This window comes from Triturus cristatus, chromosome 1_1 (assembly GCF_964204655.1).
Source record: "Triturus cristatus chromosome 1_1, aTriCri1.1, whole genome shotgun sequence".
Lineage (NCBI taxonomy): Eukaryota > Metazoa > Chordata > Amphibia > Caudata > Salamandridae > Triturus > Triturus cristatus.
Genome location: NC_140579.1, coordinates 3,549,433 through 3,572,629, shown reverse-complemented (window position 1 = coordinate 3,572,629; position 23,197 = coordinate 3,549,433).

Below are 23,197 nucleotides of genomic sequence, written 5' to 3'. Positions count from 1 at the left end.
TGTGCTTTTTTTGCACACCTTTTTAACCTAACACGACTTTTGATACACCCTTTGCACGATTCTACACGAAAACACATTTTGGGTGAATCTGAATTGAAGACTGCAAGTGTCTGTCCACATTAGTGTCACACAGCCCTGCGCCGTGAGTGTTGGCCTGGTGCTAATCGAGCGGACCCATTAGTGCTTTAAGTGGGCCGGTGCTGTCCGGTACTGTGCACCGGCACTTCTTTAATTTGAAGGGGAGAATACCTCCAGAAGTGCTTGGATACCTCGTCAGGGGTAGTAAGCGCTATATAAATGCAATTACAATATCATACAATACCTGCACTTCTCAGTGCTGCTGCAACACATTACAACGGAGGAGCACCGGGACATCTGAAGAGCAAACAGGTACTCTAAGAGAGGGTACTACCACATGTATGTTTCCATTCAAAGCACTGCCAGACAGGGGTGGTTTGTGTGGGATTCCACTCTGGCATGAGCGGTTTTTGAGCATCTACAGTACTGCCAGTTTGAACCGGAATATTGATGTCTTTTGGGGTCTGTTGCTTCAATGTGTTATTTTCTTTTGATTAGCGTGGCTTCCCTTGCATGTGTGTATGTTTTGTGGTTGCTTGCTGGGTACACATAGCCCAGTGTTCAAAATCTCCCAATACTTCAGCTGGGTCCAAGAGAGACCACACGCAGGCTGTCTACAATAGCCTTCATATTTCATTCAAATGTGTGTACTCCTTTTTAGGTCGAGCTTCGATCGACCTGTTATATTGGTTGTGTGGGGTCTTTCACACCCACCAATGGCCATTGGCTGTTAGCTACATCATTTACAAAAGCTGGCTTGTTATTGGTGCATTTGTTTGAATGTCCCTCCTTTGTGGACTTATCTTCCTCGCTGGCGATTTCACTAAGTGAACCTTTTGTTTGGCCATCACACTGTACAGCGTGTGATGGCCTCTCCTTTTGTCTGGGTTATTTATAGCTGTTTATTCCTGCACTCAGCACGGCCGCCTGCATTCCTGAAATAGGAGCTGCAACTGGGATGGCTGGCGCACGTGAGTGCCCTGCTTGTTCAATTTACGAAGTGCACTTCTAGAGATTGTACGTGATCGCAGAAATAAACACAATTTTTTTAGCTTGTGTTTTTCGTTATTTAGTGCACGTGAGCGCCCTGCCTGTTTAATTTACGGTGTGCACTTCTGGAGATTTTGCGTGATCGCAGAAATAAACACAATTTTTTAGCTTGTGTTGTTATGTAGGTTGGAATTGATTCGGGGACGCGGAGCAAACTTGCACTAATCGCCGTGAGGGGAACGGCTGCCTTGATTCCTCACTCTCTTTGCCTTACCTGTCACGCTGGGCTGCTGTTTCACCTGCCACCATACAATCATTGCCGTGAGGGGAACGGCCTGCTGCTAGAACTACACCTCCCAGGGGGCCGTGCGCGCGGTGCGCCAGGCATCATCAGAGGGCGCCAGGGCCCCTTATAAGGAACACAAGCCTCCCGCAGCGCGGGACGCGGAGCAAACTTGCATTACTCGCCGTGAGGGGAACGGCTGCCTTGATTCCTCGCTCTCTTTGCCTTACCTGTCACGCTGGGCTGCTGTTTCACCTGCCACCATACAATCATTGCCGTGAGGGGAACGGCCTGCTGCTAGAAGTACACCTCCCAGGGGGCCGTTCGCGCGGTGCGCCAGGCGTCATCAGAGGGCGCCAGGGCCCCTTATAAGGAACTTGCACTACTCGCCGTGAGGGGAACGGCTGCCTTGATTCCTCGCTCTCTTTGCCTTACCTGTCACGCTGGGCTGCTGTTTCACCTGCCACCATACAATCATTGCCGTGAGGGGAACGGCCTGCTGCTAGAACTACACCTCCCAGGGGGCCGTGCGCGCGGTGCGCCAGGCATCATCAGAGGGCGCCAGGGCCCCTTATAAGGAACACACGCCTCCTGCAGCGCGGGACGCGCGCGGGCGAAGCCCGGGCTAAGGGCGGGCCCGTCCGTGCCCGTCAGAGGCCGATTGAGGTTGGGTTGGGTCACCCCTCTAACGCTGTTACGGGTCATTGGTGGTGTCCCCTTTAGCTGGACACTATTATCTGGATTTGTCTTTTTATTCATTTTCCTCTGCTTGCCCTGCCATCCTTTTGTGTCTAGCTTACGTGAAGTTTGTCACGATGAATAGGAGGGCTACTAATAAGGCTGCCCTGCCTCAAGGGGGAGGGGTGGTGGGCACTCTTGATCAATTTATTCTTAGAGCAACCTCAGTGTTGGAAAAAGAGATTGCCAACACGGAGCGAAGGCTGTCTTTAGAACCCCTGTTGAACAAAAGATCTTCCCTTAGTCCTCTGGCTGCTTCTCGCTCCCCCGCTTATGCCCCGTTACCTGCTATACAAACAGAGGTTAATGCCCCTCTGGGCACTCAATCCCAAAACTCAAGCATGTTAACAGAGAACACTTCTACTCCCTCTCTCCCTGTGCAGTCAGCGACCTGTAGCAAAAAGAAAAGAGCCCCAGCTAGAGCCGCTTCTGCTAGCAAGCCTAAGTCTTCCAATGTTCTCCCTGATCCCATCGTTAAAAGGAAGAGGGGTGCTGGTCCTCAGAGACCCTCTGCCGCCAAAGCTCAGAAGCTTAATTCTCAAGCCAAAGACGTGAGCTCCACTTTGGGCAATAGACAGGACACTTCCACACTCTCTGATTCTAACTCCCTATCCATCAGAGATTTTAGCCCTCGAGGCAGCGAAGATCTGTGGCATAGACTCGAGAATCTCATGTCCACCTTATTATCCCCAATTACACATAGACTGAGCAAAATAGAGGAAAAGGTAACTCAGCTCTCTTTGATAGTCAACTCTGGGAATAAGGAGGTCTGCGACACAGATAGTTACCAGCTTATTTTAGGACTTCCAACCAACCCCACCAATGTTAGGTATGACAGTAACTCTCCACCTCAGCCTACAACAGACACCCTAAGACCATCTATTAGGGATTCAGGCATCAGGGGGGAGGATACAATGAGACCTTCAATTCCTAACATCAGGCCCTCCTCGCCCCCTGGTAACTCAGTTGCCCTGACCGATACATCGGGTGAATTTGCACAAACTTCTTTGTGCCCCTGTAAGGAGCCCAATCCGACCGTAGTTAATACTAGCAACGGCCAATCTTACAACTGTAGACGTGGCCCAAATAGACTTTCTCAAACAAGGGTTGGATCCCCTCCACAAACCCTTATGGACGGCGATAGGAGATTACAAGGATCTCGGTTGAATAGTGGATCCCTTCATCTTCCACCGGCTGCAGCACCCTTGGTTGCTATTTTGAGCAATGTCCCTCAGAGTCAAAGTAGAAACCCTGAAACTACTGGGCAACTATTCATCAAAACTAGACACTGGCTTAATTCCAAACTAAAGGGAGCAGGATTTTGGGATGAAAATATCCTCAACCATATGATTATGGTCAGACGCATCATGTGGGTAGGACCCCTCAAGAAGGAAATGAAGGGTGACTGTGTGATAGTCAATTTTGACAACACACAGTCTCCCAGAGTGATATTGGATGTTCTGGGTGGGTCCGTAAGGCCAAAGGATAATTCAATAGTGGTCTTGCCGCTTGGGTTTTTTTACAGGCAAGACCCTCAATTTCCCTACACCCAGAAATCCACTATGGGATTCTGCCCACTGAGAGGAAGTTTGAGATCTGCCACCAGTTTATTTGAGGTCCCAGTACTTAATATGTTCGCACCCCTTTCGGAATTAGAAGCCTGCGATTGACCATCACAACGCAATTTGGCTGTTCTGGATCTCAATGAGGAGTTCGACAAAGGCCATAGTCTACAGTCATCTCCCCCAGAAGCTCCACCACTCGATCAAGGCTCCTTATTACTAAGAGCTCAATTGCCTCCTTTTGTAGTGGTACCACAGGCTCCCATTGAGAACTTCTTTAGTGGGAGCCTTTCTATGTTGTCTTGGAATGTCGCTGGCCTGTCCTCCAAACTTCCATCTAAAGAATGGTCGAAGTTGGTAGACAGCCATGACTTTATTGTGTTACAAGAGACCTGGTCATTATCCATCATTCATCGACCGGGCTACCTGGCTTATGGGAAAGCGGCCACTACTAAAGGGAAAGGACGACCTAGTGGGGGACTTTTAATCTGGGTTAGGCAGCATTCATCGTTTCACATAAAGGAAATACCCTCGGATAACGATGACATTCTGGCTCTAAAAGTTAAGAGGGACGGCGTGTTAGAATTTACCTTAATTAACATCTACTCAAGAGGACAACCGGGGGGTAGATCCTCACCAACCATCCAGTATCTGGACACTTTTATTGATGGGTTAGATAGACCCAAATCGCTGGTTATTATGGGTGACTTTAATTGCACCTTCGAGCCCTTGGGGATTGAAGATGGCAAACTTAGCACTGAGGAGGATAGTAATTGGGGTGTTCCATCATTGTCCTTAGCTCCTATTAAAAAGTGGACTGAGGCGGCCCTCCAATAAAAAAGTTTTTCTTTGGGGTGGGGCCTGAGAGCCGTTAATGGGAGAACTCTATTGATTGATTGATGTACTTATAGAGCGCAGCTATCACCCTACGGGCATCTTGGTGCTTGCATTGGGAACCCGTCCTGGTTTTTCCCTGTAAGATAACCCGTACTGGGCATCCCCAAGGTGAAAGCCAGGCATCCCGCCGCGGGGGGCCGTTGTGGAGATTAAGCAGGCTTGTTGCCCAGAGCTGCATAGTGTGAACTCGTGCTTAGAGTGGGTACCGAAGCGAGAATTATCAAGTCCGTGGACGATTGGGCTCTGGACCCTGCCGCGTCGGGAATCGAACCCAGGTCCCGGGTCTGATCTCTGCTTCAGGGTATGCCTCCTCTAACCAGTGAGCTACACTTCTCCCTTCTATCAGACAGTAATGGTAGTAATACCTTCTCCAATGGGAAGAGTGGCAGCAGGATTGATTATATCCTTGTTAGCCTGGATGTATGGTCTACTGTGCTGGATATGGCCGTGATCACTAGACCAGAAAGTGACATTGAGCTATCAAATGACTGCCGTCGACTGAAGTGGGCTAAAGTAATTGATAATGTAAGTATTCAAAGCCTGCTCCGAAAGTTTCTAGAGGACTCACTCTTGACTCTTTCAGCTTATAACTATTTAGAAGATCTTCCTCAATGTCTAAAGGGAGAGCATGAGGCTCTTTTTGACAAATTGAAATCATTGCTCACCTTCAAAGGGAAGGAAAATAGACCCACCCGATCCAAATCAGCTAAATGGTATGACAAAGATTGCTCCGCAGCTTTCAAATCGCTCTCTCTAGCAATTAAATCTAACGATATTAAAGCAGCTAGGGCATCATATAAAAGGGTGTTATCTAAGGCTAAAGAGAGTTTTGACAAGGAAAGATGGGAGGAATTAACTAAAGCCTCAGAAGAGAAGAACTGGCTGAGATTCTGGTATTTAATAAAATGGGCAAGTGGGGTGTCTGAGCCTACTCCCCACAACAATGTTCCCCCAGACAAACGGGTCTCTCACTACCAAGCCCAGTTCACTTGTCCCCTAACCTCTGTGTCTGATTCCATTGACATTGCAACCACGGAGGTTTTAACCTTTGGCTTGGCGGAGATTGAGAAAGCCATTGAAGCTGCACCGGCAGGCCGGGCGCCTGGTCCGGATTGTATTCCCACGGACCATTTTAAATCTGATAAAAAAAACTGGGCCACTTATATTCTCTTTTTGATAAATGCCCTGGCTCGGGGTGCTCCTTTGCCTGTCTCTTGGCTAGGCGCGGAAATTATACCCATTTTTAAAAAGGGAGACCGTTCCAGTCCATCCAACTATAGACCCATTAGTTTAATCGATTCACTCCAAAAAATTGTGGCTAGAATCTTATTACTCAGGGTCAATGAATGGATTGACGAGTCTCAGGTATTATCTACATACCAAGCTGGGTTTCGGTCCCACGTTAGTACAATTGATCAGGTTTTTAGATTCTCAATGATTTATTGGAAAACGGTCATTCTGACGGGGGGAACCTTGTTCGCTGCCTTTGTAGACTTAAAATCTGCTTTCGACCTAGTTCCCCGTAGCAAGTTGTGGGATTCTCTCAAGGAGGGAGGAATGCCCCTGGCACTTTTATCGCTCATTGTCAAACTTCACACCTCAAACTATGCCCAAGTTAGATGGGGACAACAGGGTGAGCTCACTGACAAATTTCCCGTTAACAGGGGCGTAAGGCAGGGGTGTGTTTTAGCACCGACCCTGTTCTCTTTGTTCATCAATAGGGTTATTTCTTATTTTGCAAACCACCCAACCGATGCTCCCTCATTGGACGGCTCTAGGGTCTCACTCCTCATGTTTGCAGACGACACGCTCATATTGTCCAAAACACAAAACACAATCTGGTCTGCAGCGGGCCCTAGATAGATTTTTGGTCTTTTGCAATGACCATGACCTGGCCATCAACGTTGATAAGACCAAATATATGGTGATGCACAAAAGCAAAATAATTAAGAGTAAAGGGTCAATGAATAACATCCCGTTGGAACAAACGGACACGTTTACCTACCTGGGGATCACCATGGGCCGTAGGCTGACTTGGAAGCCACAAATAGATCTACTCGTCCTCAAACATAACCAATTAGCTGGCGCCTTACTGAAAGAACATAAAGCCTCGCATACTAAACCGGTGGGGCCTGCCATCGCCCTGTATAAAGGGAAAATAAGAGCTTCAATCATCTACGGGGCTGAGATATGGGGCTATGACAATCTTTCGCACCTAGTAATAGCCCAAAACAAGTTTTTGCGCTCATTGACTGGCCTCCCCCAGTCCACACCTATTCATCCTCTACTGTTAGATCTGGGTTGTAGGGCGTTTGACGATGATGCTGGGTTTAGACCCCTCTCCTATTGGAGAAGACAGTGGACAACTCCTGAGCTACTCCCTTATGCAAATGCAGTGTGGTATATTAAAGATCAAGATAAGCTTAGGAGAATAGCCTGGCTCCAATATATCAAAGGTGGCTTGCATGACATGGGTCTGGGCCACCTTTGGTCAGACCCTATGGGTAACCAATTCCCCAATAAATTGGACTTTAAAGCCTTATATTAGGAATCTAGGTTTGGGATAATAAGGTCAGGGGTAAACAGTAGCTCCTTATCTGGTCTCTTTATGGATCATAAGTTCATAAGTAGCTTTGAACCATATTGGAATTTTATCTCTAGACCAGATGACCGCAAACTATACCACCAATTCAGAGTGGGGTCTCTCCCACTTAACTCCTTCAGAAATAAATGGAAGGATGGCCATGATAGGTCTTGCCTTACATGCCCTACACAGAATGAGTCAATTACCCACGTTTTGTTTGTGTGCCCTGCCTTTGCTCGCCCCAGGTACACATGGCTCAAGCTGATCTGTTCAAATTTAGGAACCAGATCGCATAAGACAGCACTCCGTATTTTAAGAACAAATACGCAAGAGGACATAGTTATCGCAATGGCTAAATTTTTGAGCTGGACATGGGCCATACGTAGATCAATTGTGAAGAAGGCTACTCCTCCAGAACCCTCTATTCCTGACATTTAATTGTATAATTAACCCAGCTGTTATCTATCAAGTTTTTCTTTTATTCTCCTTTCTTCACTTGTTTTTATGATGTAAGGAAAGATCGCTATGTTGATTTAATCACTTTTTAGCAGTGTCTTACTGGGCTGGATCCAGCTACGTAATGTTTTCTCAGGATTTTAGATCCCGTGCTCTTTGCTTTTATTCCCAAATCACCTGTATTCGTATTTGAATCTCTTTTATTGCTTCTTTTTAAACTTCGTTATAGTGTATCTTTCATGATGTAATAATCGAATAAAGAATTTTTGATGATGATGATGATTCGGGCAGTGTTTCTCTGCCACGTACCCATATGAGTTTTGCCAGACTACTGTGCTTGTACCTTATCCTCCCGGGGCTCCTGACTGTGGAGACTTACGGCTGCTGCAAATCTCCGTATTTACCCCGGTAGCGGAGACCGGAGAGGAGCAGTGGGGTCCGAGATAAGAGGAGCGATTGACGCACTGGAAACCTGCCCTTCACTGCACGTTGATGTCCCAAGCGGTTGCTGTGGCTTTTGTTAATCCTACATGTCTTTCGTCTCCAGTGGTGCTTGAGCAGTCTCTGGGAAACAAATAATGGGAATTCACTTTAGGGGAAACGTTTCTGCGCTACCTGCATTACAAATATAATCAGAGTTTTTTTTTTTTACATCTATTATATCCGAGTTTAGTTTTGGGGCACGTCCTGGAGTAGCTAAGTACATTATTCCCTGGTTGCTTGTAAAGATTGTATTTTTTCAATGTTATTTTTAAATAGATGTTTCTTTGCTCGCATTTATCATTTTTATTTTGAAATAGCTGTCGTTCGGACACTGCTAATATTGCATGTTGTCAATATGACCCAATGTTTGGCTGGACATACTCCTGCTTTCATTTCAGTGCCAAGACAGTTCCTTGTCTTGCATGAGTGATTTGCCTCTGCCCAGATTTCAAATTTTGAGGGCGCTAAGCCTATTTGAAAGTTGCAAAACCTTTTTTTTGTTTTTGAAATTACGTTTTTCCCAATACAATTTTCCCCCCAAAAATGCTGCTCTCTGAATGATGCTTGTTTCATCCTAGGTCAGTAATCGCAACAAAGTCGTCCAGCAAGAGGTAATATATGTGAACAAATGTTGATGTGACCACGTGTGAATTCTGATAGGAAAGCTTCATTGCAGATCAGGAGCACTCTGTCTGCATTTGGAAAACTTAGTCACCATCTCAGAAATATGTGACCAGCAACGTACGGTGCATTTTGCACATTCCAGAGAGAATGGTGGCATAGTTAATGAGCTTTCATGAAAATAATAGCCAGTGTCTACTGAGCACACCTTTGTGTCGCCACGTCAGTTTCGCTTTTGATGAAGATATTAAGCTTAAACATGTCGGGGCATAATCTCAAGGATCTATTGCCGAGTTATCGGCACTTTATCACAGCCAAAGTCGCGATAAATCTATCACCCAATTCACAAGCTGGTGCTAACAGCCGATACCACCAGTTTACCTGCGATAGCATCCGCAAAAACCATCGCCACAGATGACCCCGGCAACTATCGCTAATGAGATGCATAGTAGGCGTTCCCGAGCAGTAATCCGTGACAACACCTCACCTCAACATTCTCAATGACCATCCAGATCGGCGATAAGACCACACAACAGGTGAAAAGGCGCGTTAGCAGCATGAAATTAACACCTGCTCTGACCTGGTGTAAAGTCGGACGACAACCTGCACCATCAAAGGGAGCCCTGCCCAGAGTCACACATGAAGAACAACAGATGCCATGGAGCCACTGACCATGCATCCCGGAGCCCCGAGAGGGCAACAATACCCACCGCCACCCCCCGGACTCCCCTCTGCCCTCGCCCACACCCCCGGAACACCACAGAGGCAGCGTAGACAAAGACAGCGTACCTTCAGGAAATGCACCAGCCTCACAGACCTAACACCAGACAATGTCAATGCCCACTACAGGCTCAAAAGGACAACCATCCTCCGCATCCTGGCCATCATTGCCCACAGGCTGACGGTACCAACACAGCGGACAACCAACATCCCTCCGCAGACAAAGCTGCTGGCTTTGCTGCATCTGTTGGCCTCTGGTACCTTCCAACCAACAACCGCCAGAGTCGGAGGAGTCTGACAGCCAGCCCCGTACAAGTTCCTAACACCTGTCCTGGATGCCATCATCAGCTTGGTACCACAGTACCTATAAGTACCCCACAATGCGCAGGAACAGCTTGAGATCAAGCAAGGACTATACGCCATAGCTGGATTCCTGCATGTGTTGGGGGCAATCGACTGCACACATGTCCTACTTGTGCCCCCTGCCGACACTGCACACAATCACCGCAACAGAAAGCACACACATTCCATCAATGTGCAGGCAATAGTGGACCTCCGGGGACTCTTCCCCAATGTCTTCGTCAACTACCCAGGCAGTGTGCATGATTCCTTCATCTTCCGACAGTCCATCATCAACCAGCGCTTTGAGGATGGCACCTACGCGAATGCACTGCTCGTTGGTAAGTACCAAATGAACACACCATCCACCTCAACTCCACACTCATGCAACACACAACTCTGGCAATGCACACGTTACAAAATCAAATACAACATGCCAAACAACATGCCCACCCACCAGACACAACAGCACAACTTACTGTGGTAACCTGGGCTAGCCATGTACATGAGTCATCAACGGCATGGCACCTTAGCCACACAATAGTGGAATGCGGGGAGAGGAGGAAACCAGGCATGTGTGAAGGAGGCAAGTGACCCATGAATGAGAATGTACACAACGCCAAGTGTGGTGGAGATATGCTGGACAGACTGCAGTATGCAGACCACAGACAAATCTATGTCTACATGCACTGCTGGTGTTTGGAGTGTAGTGGACAGTGGACGCAACCATGTCACCCCAGCCAGTGGGGAAGATTGCGGAAATGTAGCTTGTGACGTTCCCCCCCCTGCAAGCGTGTGCGGAGTGGGCTGGCCCAGCGCACACCAGGCCAGCGTAGGGGTGTGAATAAAAAGCACGTAGCTCTGGGCATGGTTCTCTTCCGGAATGGCCAACGTGTCTGCCAGGGCGGCGCCCCTCACCCCACCACGAGGCCGATGCCATGAGCGGTAGTGTCTGCGATCCTGAGCACCTGCTGCACCCTAGGGCGCTGGTCCCCAGACCAGTCTTGCCCGCCACTGCGCAATCTAGGCCTCACTGCTCACATGCCGACACCGGCGTGCATCAAAGAGAGCCCATCACGTGCCCGCGCAAGCTCAAAGATGAGGCCCGCAACCTTGGCAGCCTCCTCAGACCATCACGGCCTCCGCGACACAGGCCCACTTTAATCCTTTCTCGTTGACGTACTCTACCGCTGCCTCTGGCCTACACTGCGGTCAAGTAGGTAACACATTTGGAACTGAGTCTTGATTATACAATGGCAGAGTACATATATTTATTGCAGATTTGATTTCACTGTACTCCCTTCGATGTGGTGCCACTAACTCTGTGCATAGCATTCGAACGACACCTGTCTGTGGTCCCTTGCTGACTACTGCCTTCTGCCAACACTGCGGTCGAGTAGGTCACACATTGGGAACTCAGTCATGATTTATTTATGGCATATTGTATATCATTGTACTCGCCTCATCGCAGACTGCATCCCCTTTCAGCTCCGGTGCCACTAAGTCTGTTCCCCAACATCCATGGACACTTTCTGGTTGAACTTTGGTGGCGACTGAGTCTATGAACTGGGGAGTGTCTTCATCATGTCGGTGATACTGACTTTGTGGCAAAAATCAGGATGTAGCATTCCACTCCTCCATTTGCCGCTTCCAGACGGCTTCTGCCCTCTGCACCATGCCCTGGAGGACACCTTCCACTATCCCCCGCAAACCTCCGCTACATTCACCTTCGACATCGAGGAGGAGCCGCACAGCTCGCGTGGCCCTATCTCACTGCACCGCAAGTCACCGTCCCGTGGCGGTGGGCCTGTGCCGGCCGCAGTGCATCCGGGGCCACTAACTCTGTGTAGCTCAAGTCATGGACCCTGTCTGATAGCATATTGGATGGCCTCCGGGTCGATGGACTGGGGTCATCAAGGCCATGTGTCTGTGGCCCTGCGCTGTACGCTGGCTCCGGCCTCAACTGTGGTCCACCTGGGCTCACACATCAAATCGAGTCCTGACCTGCCCGGACGTCGCATCACCGCTGGATGCACACGCCACCACCGGCAGGACCAACTCCAAACAGGTGCCAGAGTCGGAAGTGTCTTACTGCTAGACTATCAGAGTTGCTCACACCTGTCATGAATGCCATCATCAGCTTGATACCCTGCTCAGCTCTTCAGGTGCCACTAACTTAGTGCACCACAACTCATGGACCATTCAGCTTGCATATTGGGTGAACACTGTACTTTCTCCGATTACCACCATGATGTTTCACAGTTGTTTCTGTTATGCTGGTGTTTTCTGTTTTCGCTTTAATTGTGATCACTGTTCAAGTGTTTGCCAGCACCAACGACTCCATGAGGGCTGGCTTACACTCACCCCACACACATCCAGCACATGTGTCACTGTACATGTGACCCTGGCAATAAAGGTGTCAAGCGCACGTGCCCGTTGCCAGTTCAATGAACTATCTGAGTGTGTCTGTGTGCTCATGATGTATGCATTGGAGCCCCGGGCCCTACAACATCACATTGTGCCATGTACAGAGGACGCAGCCATGTCACCGCAGGCAGCGGGTGAGACCTTGCACATGTAGCTTTGTCGTCCCCCACTCAATACGCAAGAGGAGTGAACTGGGCATGCGTACGCCAGTCCAGCGTGGGGGTTTGGATGATTATCCCGTGGCTCTGGGTGTGGTTCAGTACTGTAAATGTGCAAAGGCATGTGTCTCTGTCACAGTGTGGGTCTCCGTTCAGGAGTGTAGATGGTCCCTGATGGGACTTTTGACACCCACATATGTGATCTAGTTCGGCTTCCATGAGGTAGAACCCCACCCGCACCTGTTCGGCCACCCCCTTCTGGCAGTCTGACACCTAGCCTTGGAATGCGATGTGTGCTTCGGTGGGATGCTGGGAGCCAGCCATGGTGGTGGCTGCTTCCTGCTGTGTGGTCTGTGTAGGGGGTGGGGTCTCCACGATGCAGCTGGGCTGCCCTACTCTTGGAGGTGGGGTGCCTAAGATGTCCATGAGCTGTTGTAGGGCATTTGTGTCGAAGGTGTGGAGGTCCTCTTCAGCATCCCTGTAGAGTTGTCTCGTCTGCTCTGCTGGAGGTGTTGTTTGTCTCTCTGCAATGTGAAGGGGGAGATGCTTGTTGACATTGTGTTGGCATGTAGGTTGGCATATTGTTCAAGTTTACATACAGACTGCATGACAATGTACATTGTGACTGTTTGGGAGGAGCGGACTATTTGATGCGGGATAGTGGACATTTGGACTACAAGACGTAGGTGAGGTTGTACGGATACATTTTCATCTCACAGTTTCCTGCGATGTCAGATGTGATTGGCCATTTTCTACACATAAGCGGACCCAGTTGTGTCTTCTGTTCTGCAGTGTAAGTGTTGCACTGTGTACCACTTTCTCGTCCATGTGGATGTGCTGTCATTGCTATGTGTGTGTGCTGCATTGTGGGAGAGTCACACCTGCAGCTGTGATTTTGCTGCCCCTTATCCTTTGGCGGTGGTGTGCCTTTGACTTTTGTGCTTTTAAGGTGCTTTGATGTTGGCGACTTGGGCCATTTGTGCTCTTGGACGGTTTTTGTACTCTTGTGCATTGTTTGTCTGCAGATGTATTGTTGACGTCATTGGTTGTTTGTGCATGTGGATGTGTCAGAGTGTGACCTGCTCCTTTCCGGATGTGTTCCACACTCAGCCACCTCAGTCTTGTGGCGTGCACAATGTCATGGTGATTGTACTCCAGCCATGCTGCTCGTCATGTGGTGTCACTTGCATTGACAGTGTGGCTCACAAATACGCATCTTTGCTGTGTTTCGCATGGGTGCAAGTGTGTGTTGTGGAATTGGTGATGTGTGGGATGGGATCCCTTTGGGCACATGGTGGACGGGGGCCTACTTGATGTTTGTATGTGTGCTGCAGTGTGCCACGGGGATCAGGGACATGGCCCAGGGTCATTGTGGGTGTGCGGTGTGCTACATGTCATTGTGCATGTGTGCCATTGTGCCCATCACCCCCTGTTCCCCCAGTCCCTGTTCATTACTCACCATGTTGATGTTGTGTCAGGTCATGTCGAGCAGTGTCCGGACTTCCGATTCTTTGCACCGTCTCCACACTGATGACTGTGGCCACCATTTGCTCCAGCTCCTCCTGTGGCGCAAGACTCCCACCTCCATTCACCGTTGCTGCCTTCCTGTTGGCGTTCCAGCGCATCTTGGACTCCTCGACACTCCGACTGCATTCACAATGGAATGCCATTTTTACCTCTGTGTTGCCAATGGCACGGTGGAGGTGACGGACAGTTGTTGTTAGTGTTCTGTCACCTCCGTGACGACGATCCATTTTTCATGCGGACTGTAACCCGTGGACCTCTTCTACTTGGCCTTCCACGACCCCAAAGTTCCTTGCTGGTGGTCTGCGAGGCATGTAGGGTTTGCGTTGACCTGGGCACTCGTTCCGGGTGCATCCATGTTGCTACGCAGTTTATTTTGTTTTTGGTGCGTTTTTCTTGTTCTGCTTTTATAGTGCATTTTCCCGCATTACGCGTGGGAATTGCAGGTCTGTTGCTAGTTATCGCTGATTTTTGTATCGCGGTTGGCCACATTGCAACTTTTTTCGCGTTCGTGTTTCGCATTTTTGTGGCATCGCGTTAATTTTAACGCGGTCATTTGATGCGTTATCATGGGACTATCGCATGGTGCTGCCAGGTTGAGAATACTACTTTACCACGGCGTTGTTTTCCCGCGATAGACTGCGATATGCGAAGTGTTAAGCTAAATTTGCGATGGTTATCACACGTTCTTGAGAATATGCCCGTCTTGTACTAGATTTCTTCTGTTTCGGAAGGGTTCAGGCAGTAATAATATATCAAAGGGAGGGGGGAAGCGCTCTTAGTTCTGCCGTGTTTTAAAAATTCCTGCTAGTAATTAGAAGTCAGTCAGCTGCTTGCCTTTATGCTTGCATTGTGTAACGAGGGTGCAAAAGCCAACATTAAGCAGCATTCGTGTACTGGCAAACGGGAGCTCTGTGTCCCACAATTCACTATTATGTAAATGTAGAGGTCTGCCAGTAAAGCCATTGCTATACCCAGATCACTTCTTGGGTCGAGAGATGATGTAAACTTAAATTTCACTGTCTGTTTTTTTTTTTACACAAACTGGAACTTTTATTTCAAAGCATATGGCCTCAGTATGGAATACATATATTGTTTTCAGCTTTGTAGCTTAACAGTCTGCTTTTTAGTGGAAATGTTTGGGCATCCTCATAGCAGGAGTGCCTTATGTGGCATTTTTGGGTTCCAACTACAGTGCAGTGCGCATGCGCTGCCAGCGAAAGCTATTGCTAATAAAAAAGCTTCAAACTGGATGCCGATAGTGCTTTGAAAATAGGTGTTTCAGAGCGCTAAAGAGCGCAGCATTGCCACAGTAGGCACTTCAGCAAAGTAAGTAGAAACAAAACATATTTCATTGGCATTGACTGCGTTTCATCTTGTGTTGCTGTGCAAGGTGTTGAAAAAAAATTACTGACAAAACCAGTTGATGTCACAAAGGTGAAACCGGATGGCTTTGCCAATGCTTGGTTAAAGAGAGGATGGAGACTTGAACCATGCCTAAAAAGGCTCTTTACTTCAAATAGGTTGTATAGAGCGCACTTAGATTGGAGGCCCGTAAACTTAGATCATCTCTCATTATATTTATAACTAGCTATGTCATTGGCCTGGACCAAATGATTTTCAAGCAGTAACAAATATATGAGGTGTTTGTTCCAAGAAATCTCAGCTCGGTAAGTGTTGGACCTGTAAGCCCTAGGGTGGTCTCCCCCTCTATTTTTGATCGTGCCTCATTTTTTCCACCCTCATTTTGATGTTGGACTTAGGTCTCCGGGCGCCTTTTCATTGCCAACCAGTGTTAAGGTGCAGGTGCTCCCTTCTCCCAAGATGGCTGCCACAGGCCCCTGCTACTGCGGAGGGGTCTTCACTAGTGGCACCCTAGCTGCCAGGAGCTGGCTGGGACCCCACAACAATGTTGCGACACCAGCCCGCCTTTTTTTGTCCCATAGGTAGAATGGGGAAGCTCCTGGAATGTGCTGGAACCTTCTAGAAGGGAGGTGTGGTTTTTACTTTTGCCGCCTTGGATAGAGGTCACCTGACCTAGGGCTACTTAACAGAGGGAGGGAACATTTTCTAGTCAGTTGGCCAGTTGGGGTACAGCAGAGCTGGAGAATCCACGCAGGAGTTTTAGGCGGTAGGGCCTAGCCAGGGACTTATGCCTCTGAGAGTGACAGGATTTAGGTGCTCCCTCTTAAGTGAGTGAGGGATCCTGTAAAGCCCACTGATCTTGCCCAGCAGTAGGAGGACCCAGGGAACCTCTGCCCAGCCTGACTAGGAAGGAACTAGTCACCAACTCAATCCCTACCCCCAAGGAACAGAACCCCAAGGGCGCCAGAGACACCTGCGCTGCAAAGACTTTATGCTGAAACTTCATGCCAAAACTGAAGCTGAAACTTCATGCAAGAACGGAATGCTGAAACTTCATGCCAAAACTGAATGCTGAAACTGCATGCCAAAACTGATTGTCGGACTCCTGGGGATCAACCAGGTACTAGCGCTGTGACCCCTGCGCTCCCTGACTTGGCCTGGGATCCCCTGCGTCAATCCCCCGTCGAGCGCTGAGCTCGCAGTCCTCCCGCTTAATTTGCCAACCCCCCCCCGGCGCGGGGACAGGAGCGTGATCACCGCCACGGCCCGGAGGCCTGAAGTGTGCCCCAGCATTGAGTCGGGGCCCGCGGAGAAGCCCCTGGCCCCGTCGCTGCCGTCGCAGCTGCTGCCGAGGGCGTACGAGGCTGTGACCTGTCCCCTGCCGCTGCGCGCATTGATCGCGGGGCCCGGAGCTATGCCGGACGCCACTGCAGAGAGGACCCCCCTGGACGCTGAGATCGAGGTAACCCCCGGGGGCTGGGAGGTAGCGTGGCCGTGTGGAGGCCTGGGACTCACCCTCCTGCTCCCCGGGAGGCTTGGGAAGGACCCGGTGCGCCCCCTGTCGATCGGGAGCGGCACCGCACTCTGAGACTCTGATTCCCCTCCGTGGGATTGCCCCCTTGCCTTGAGACTGCCGCGTGTCAGAAGTGCTCAATGCTTTATGTATCCGAGTAGCGCTTTATCCTCAAGTCCTGCTCAGAAGTACTCAATGCTTTATGTATCCGAGTAGCGCTTTATCCTCAAGTTCTGCTCAGAAGTGCTCAATGTTTTATGTGTACGAGTACCGCTTTAATCTCAAGCTCTGCTCAGAAGTGCTCAATGCTTTATGTGTACGAGTACCGCTTTAATCTCAAGTTCTGCTCAGAAGTGTTCAATGCTTTATGTATACGAGTAACGCTTTATCCTCAAGTTCCGCTCAGAAGTGTTCAATGCTTTATGTGTACGAGTACCGCTTTAATCTCAAGTTCTGCTCAGAAGTTCTCAATGCTTTATGTGTACGAGTACCGCTTTAATCTCAAGTTCTGCTCAGAAGTGTTCAATGCTTTATGTATACGAGTAACGCTTTATCCTCAAGTTCCGCTCAGAAGTGTTCAATGCTTTATGTATGCGAGTAACGCTTTATCCTCAAGTTCTGCTCAGAAGTGTTCCATGCTTTATGTATACGATTAACGCTTTATCCTCAAGTTCTGCTCCGAAGCACTAGGGAGGCCCGGGGTAGAGTTAGGCTTGCAAGGCCTGCCTTGAAGAGCGTGTCCCAGCCAAATTTCGAAGCGCTAGTTACCGCGCCCATTACCGCGCTAGATACCGCGCGTGGGGCCACGGCAGAGTGAGACGTTAGTGGTGGGAGGGACGCAGCGCTGGTTAACCGCTGTGTTTACCGCTTCCCCCCAGATTCGCCAGGTATTACCACTGGAGCCATGAAGCAGCGCTCTGGAATCTGACGCTAAGGTATACAGGTGTGGCCTACTGCATTATGATGAAGTAATGGTGAATCTAAAGCTAAGGTATTCAGGTACTGCCTATGTGACTGTAATGAAATGCTGGTGATGCAAATGCTAATGTATTCAAGTGAGGCCCCTTGTCATCTCAGGAACTGTGCCTGCACATGTGATTAGATAAAGCTGATTAATTTGCATTAATCTTACTGTGTGGCGTCCCTTATTGTGTACGTTTCCGGCTTCAGGGGATGAGTGTGGTGTATGGTCGCTTTACACATAAGCCTTTGGGTGCCCAGCCGCTCGAGTCACGTTACCCCCTTAGGGCTTGGTGACCCCAGGTCCTACATTGTTGGCGAGCGGTGGGATTAGGACCTGTGACCATACAGCACCCTCCCGTGAAGCGGAGGGCGCCACAATTAAACGCCTATTGTCTTTAAGCTCTACAACTGTTCATTGCTGCATTACATTCCACTGTCCAGACTGAGGGTGTAAAATCCTGGTTAGCTTGCAACTGTCACCCATATCCTAGAGTTTTCTTCCTTAGTATCTAGGTCCCCACCTGTCACGATGGAGTTCCGGTTAGCCGACCTCGAGGGGTACACTGTAAGGCAACTGAGGGAATTCGGGCAGGCAATGGGGGTGCCTGGGGTGCGGAGGGCCAAAGGACCGGAACTCCGTACCGCCTTAAGGGCATGGGTAGAGGCCCACCCAGAAGGGAGAGAGGATGAGGGGCAGGAGGCGCCAGATGCACCTCAGGAGGAGAGCGCCCAGGAAGTACTAGACATACTCAATGTAGATGTGTCTGAAAATGTGCCCCCAGGGAGACGTTCTGGGGCCAGTAGTAGGACAGGGTCTAGTAGGAGCGCGTCTCCAAAGGAGTATGAGGACAGGAGGGAGGAGAGGCAGTTAAAGTGGGAGCTAGCAAAATTGGAACATGAGAGGGAGAGAGAAAGAGAAAACAAGAAATGGGCAATGGAGGAAAAGAAGCTGGCGCACGAGCTTCAGCTGAAGGAGTTGGAGCTGCGCGCCCTCCAGTTAAACGCGTCCAATAAGGACAATGGTGGCAGCGTACCAAGAGAGTCCCATGAGTCAAAATTTTACCTACCCAAAGAAGTCATTGCTAGCTATACAGTGGGGGATGATATTGCCAAATGTTTGGAAGCATACGAGGTGGCCTTGACTGCCCATGGGGTTCCCGAGAGCAATTGGGGAGGGGGCTTGTATCGCTATATACCTCCCAATGTCAGGGACACCCTGTTATACTTAACCAAGGCGGATCAGGTCAGGTATGCCCCGATGAAAGAGGCCTTACTCAAGAAATTTGGTCTCAACCCCGAGAGGTACAGGCAGAAATTCCGTGGCAGCCATAAGCTGTCCACACAGACATGGGTGGATTTTTTTGACTATGCCCGCAAGGAACTAGATGGTTGGGTGCGTGGCAGCGAGGTGCAGGACTACCAAGGGGTGTACAATCTTTTTTTACGGGAGCACCTCTTGGATAAGTGCTTTCCGGAGCTGCGCCAACATCTGGTGAACCGCAAGTTAACGGATCCCCGTGAGCTTGCGGAGGAGGCAGATATTTGGGTGAGCACCCGGGTGTCTCACAAGGGCCCCGGGGGAGATGGCTCAAAAGGCGGACAGGGTTTCCCCCAGAAGAAAGAGGGGGGAGATAAAAAGGTGGAGTTCTCAAAAGGCCCCCAAAATAAGTTTGGGAAAGGAGTAGGAACCCCACCCACGTCCAATTCCCCAAAACCCACTTACCCTGACAGGAGTCAGCAGCCAAGGATTGTGAGGTGCTACGAATGTGGGGAGATTGGGCACTACAAAGGAGATCCCAAGTGTCGCAAGCGACCCCCAGCCCCACCGGGCGGGAAAAGCCCCGGGGTAAGTAGTGTAGCGCTTGGGGTGGAGTTGCCCTTAGATAGGGAGTGGACAGGCCTGACCCTGGTTTCACTCGGGGATAGAGAGGTGGTCCCCATAGTGTCCCTGCCCCCGAACACTGCTAAATATCAGCAGAGGGTGAGAGTTAACGGGGAGGAGGTGGAGGCTCTGAGGGACACAGGTGCCAGCATGACCACTGTAGTGAGGCGGCTGGTGTCCCCAGACCAAGTAGTCCCCGAGGAGTTCCATCCGGCCGTATTGGCTGACGGCAGTGTGAGTCACTATCCAGTGGCTCCTGTTCCATTTGAGTGGGGAGGAGTCAAAGGCCTACTGAGAGGTGCGGTGAGCCCTGCCTTGCCTGTGGGGTGCTTGCTAGGGAACGACCTGGAGCACACCAAGTGGAAAGATGTCGAGTTTCGAGCTCATACCGAGATGCTGGGTGCCAGGGTGGACAGGCGTAGTCACGTGGTCCATGGCTGCCCGGCATGGAACTCATCCCGGGTTGGAGCCTGGAATCATGGCCCAACCCAACGCCAAGAGTGGAAAGAAGAAGGTGGTAGAGGACACGCCCCGTGAGATGGATGGGGAGGCTGCAGAGGTGCCCCCGGAGTCCGCGGAGGTGGATGTCGTTCCCGTGGGGGACTTACCGACCCTTGCCGACTGGCATGTGGAAGGAGGACCTACCCGGGAGGAATTTTGTCAGGCACAAAGGGCGTGCCCCACGCTTGAAGGCATGCGGCGACAGGCCGAAGCCCAAGTGGCCAGTCAGGAGGCGGGTGGATATCATGTGTATTGGGAGGATGGTCTCCTGTACAGTGAGCCTAAGGTGCCGGTACATGGATCTTCGAGGGCCATAGTGGTCCCCCAATGTTACCGGGCCTTCCTGCTGGAGTTAGCGCACGAGATACCCTTAGCCGGACATCTGGGCCAGGACAAAACCTTTGCGCGGTTGGTCCCACATTTTTATTGGCCCAGGATGAGGATCGCCTCAGACACCTTTTGTAAGACCTGTAAGTCTTGTCAGGCAAGTGGCAAGACTGGGACTAAATTGAAGGTCCCATTGGAACCGCTCCCGGTGGTCGGGACCCCTTTTGAGAGGGTCGGCATAGATATTGTTGGGCCATTGGACCCTCCGACCGCAGCGGGACACCGGTTCATTCTGGTCTTGGTGCACCACGCCACTCGGTACCCAGAGGCTATTCCTCTGAGGACCATCACTGCACCGGTGGTGGCGCGGGCACTGTTGGGGATTTTTTACCCGAGTGGGATTCCCCAAGGTCGTGGTGTCGGACAGAGGCACGAATTTCATGTCGGCCTATATGCAGGCCATGTGGAAGGAGTGTGGAGTGACCTACCGGTTCTCCACTCCTTACCACCCACAGACTAACGGGCTCGTAGAGCGCTTCAACAAAACCTTGAAGGAAATGATCTGGAGCCTGCCAGAGGGCTTGAGGCGTAAATGGGCGTCCTCCTCCCCTGCTTGTTGTTCTCCTACCGGGAGGTACCGCAGAAGGGAGTCGGGTTTAGCCCGTTTGAGTTGCTCTATGGCCATCCCGTTAGGGGTCCCCTCAGTTTAGTGAAGGAGGGGTGGGAGAAGACTTCGCAGAAGCTTCCCCGTGACATTGTCAGCTAGATGCTGGCGTTCCGCAGCCAGATGGCCAAGCTGTGGAAGGCGGCCTCAGAGAACCTAGAGGCTAGCCAGACCGTTATGAAGGAGTGGTACGACCGCAACGTTCAGACGGTCGAGTTGGACGTTGGACAGAAGGTGTGGGTCATGGAACCTGGGGAGTTTTGTGCCCTCCAGGACAGGTGGACTGGTCCGTATGACATTGTGGAGCGACGAGGCCAGGCCACATACGTAGTGGATCTAAAGACCCCCCGACAGCCCCTGAGGGTATTCCACGTCAACCGCCTGAAGCCGCACCATGAGAGATCTGAGCTTGCTCTCCTTATGGTGACGGATGGGAGCGAAGAGGAAGAGAGTGAAGCTCTTCCTGACCTTCTAGCGGTACAGGAGAAGGATGGCTCGGTGGAAGGTGTAGTCCTTTCCCCATCCTTGACCCCAGAGCAACAGAGGGACTGCCGCCATGTCCTGGGACAGTTCGCCTCGTTGTTCTCCCCCACGCCTGGAATCACTCATCTGTGTACCCATGATGTGGACACAGGGGACAGCCCCCCGGTGAAGAACAAGTCTTTCCAGCTCTCTGACCGAGTGAAGGATAGCATCCAGCATGAGGTAGCCAAGATGTTGGAGCTGGGGGTGATAGAACCTTCCAGCAGCCAGTGGGCTAGTCCGGTGGTGTTGGTGCCGAAAGCAGCCCCACCGGGTACCACACCGGAACTTCGGTTTTGTGTGGACTACAGGGGGTTGAACTTTGTCACGAAGACAGATGCTCACCCCATCCCACGAGCGGACGAGCTGGTGGACCGGCTGGGAGCAGCCCGGTACCTCAGCACCATTGACCTGACATCCGGATATTGGCAGATTGCCATGGCCGATGGAGCAAGGGAGAAGACAGCATTCTCCACCCCCGAGGGCCACTTTCAGTTCCGAGTGATGCCCTTTGGGCTCAAAAATGCTCCGGCCACATTACAGCGGTTAGTGAATCAGGTACTATCTGGTCTGGAGTCCTTCTCAGCGGCATACCTGGATGACATAGCTGTCTTCAGCAGCACCTGGGAGGACCATCTGCAGCACCTCCAGGAGGTATTACAGGCGCTGCAACGCGCTGGCCTGACCATTAAAGCCAGCAAGTGCCAGATTGGACAGGGATCTGTCGTGTACCTGGGACACCTGGTGGGCGGAGGTAAGGTGCAACCCCTCCAGGCCAAAATAGAAACCATCTTGGCTTGGGAGTCCCCCAAGACCCAAACAGAGGTCCGAGCTTTCCTCGGCCTCACTGGGTATTACCGCCGGTTTGTCAAGGGATATGGTACCATTGTAACCCCCTTGACAGAATAGACCTCGAAGAAGCAACCTCGCAAGGTCATAGGGACAGCTGCTTACCAGGAGGCATTTGACACGCTGAAACATGCGATGTGTACCGCTCCAGTACTCGCAACCCCAGATTTCAGTAAGGAATTCATTGTACAGACAGACGCCTCAGAGCACGGCATAGGTGCGGTGCTCTCACAACTCAACACAGAGGGCCAAGATCAACCAGTGACCTTCATCTCCAGAAGACTCCTCCCTCGGGAACGGCTATGGAGCACCATTGAGAAGCCTTCGCGGTGGTCTGGGCTCTGAAGAAGTTGAGGCCATATCTCTTTGGAACTCACTTCCTCATTCAGACCGACCACCGCCCCCTTCGCTGGCTCATGCAGATGAGAGGCGAAAACCCCAAGTTGTTGAGGTGGTCCATTTCCCTACAGGGGATGGATTTTCGGGTGGAACATCGGCCCGGAGTTGACCACGCCAATGCTGACGGTCTCTCCAGGTTTTTCCGCCTTAGCGATGAGAACTCCATAGAGGTTGGGTAGCTCTCCCCTCTTTCGGCTGGGGGGGACGCGTCTTGGACCTGTCAGCCCTAGGGTGGTCTCCCCCTCTATTTTTGATCGTGCCTCATTTTTTCCACCCTCATTTTGATGTCTGACTTAGGTCTCCGGGCGCCTTTTCATTGCCAACCAGTGTTAAGGTGCAGGTGCTCCCTTCT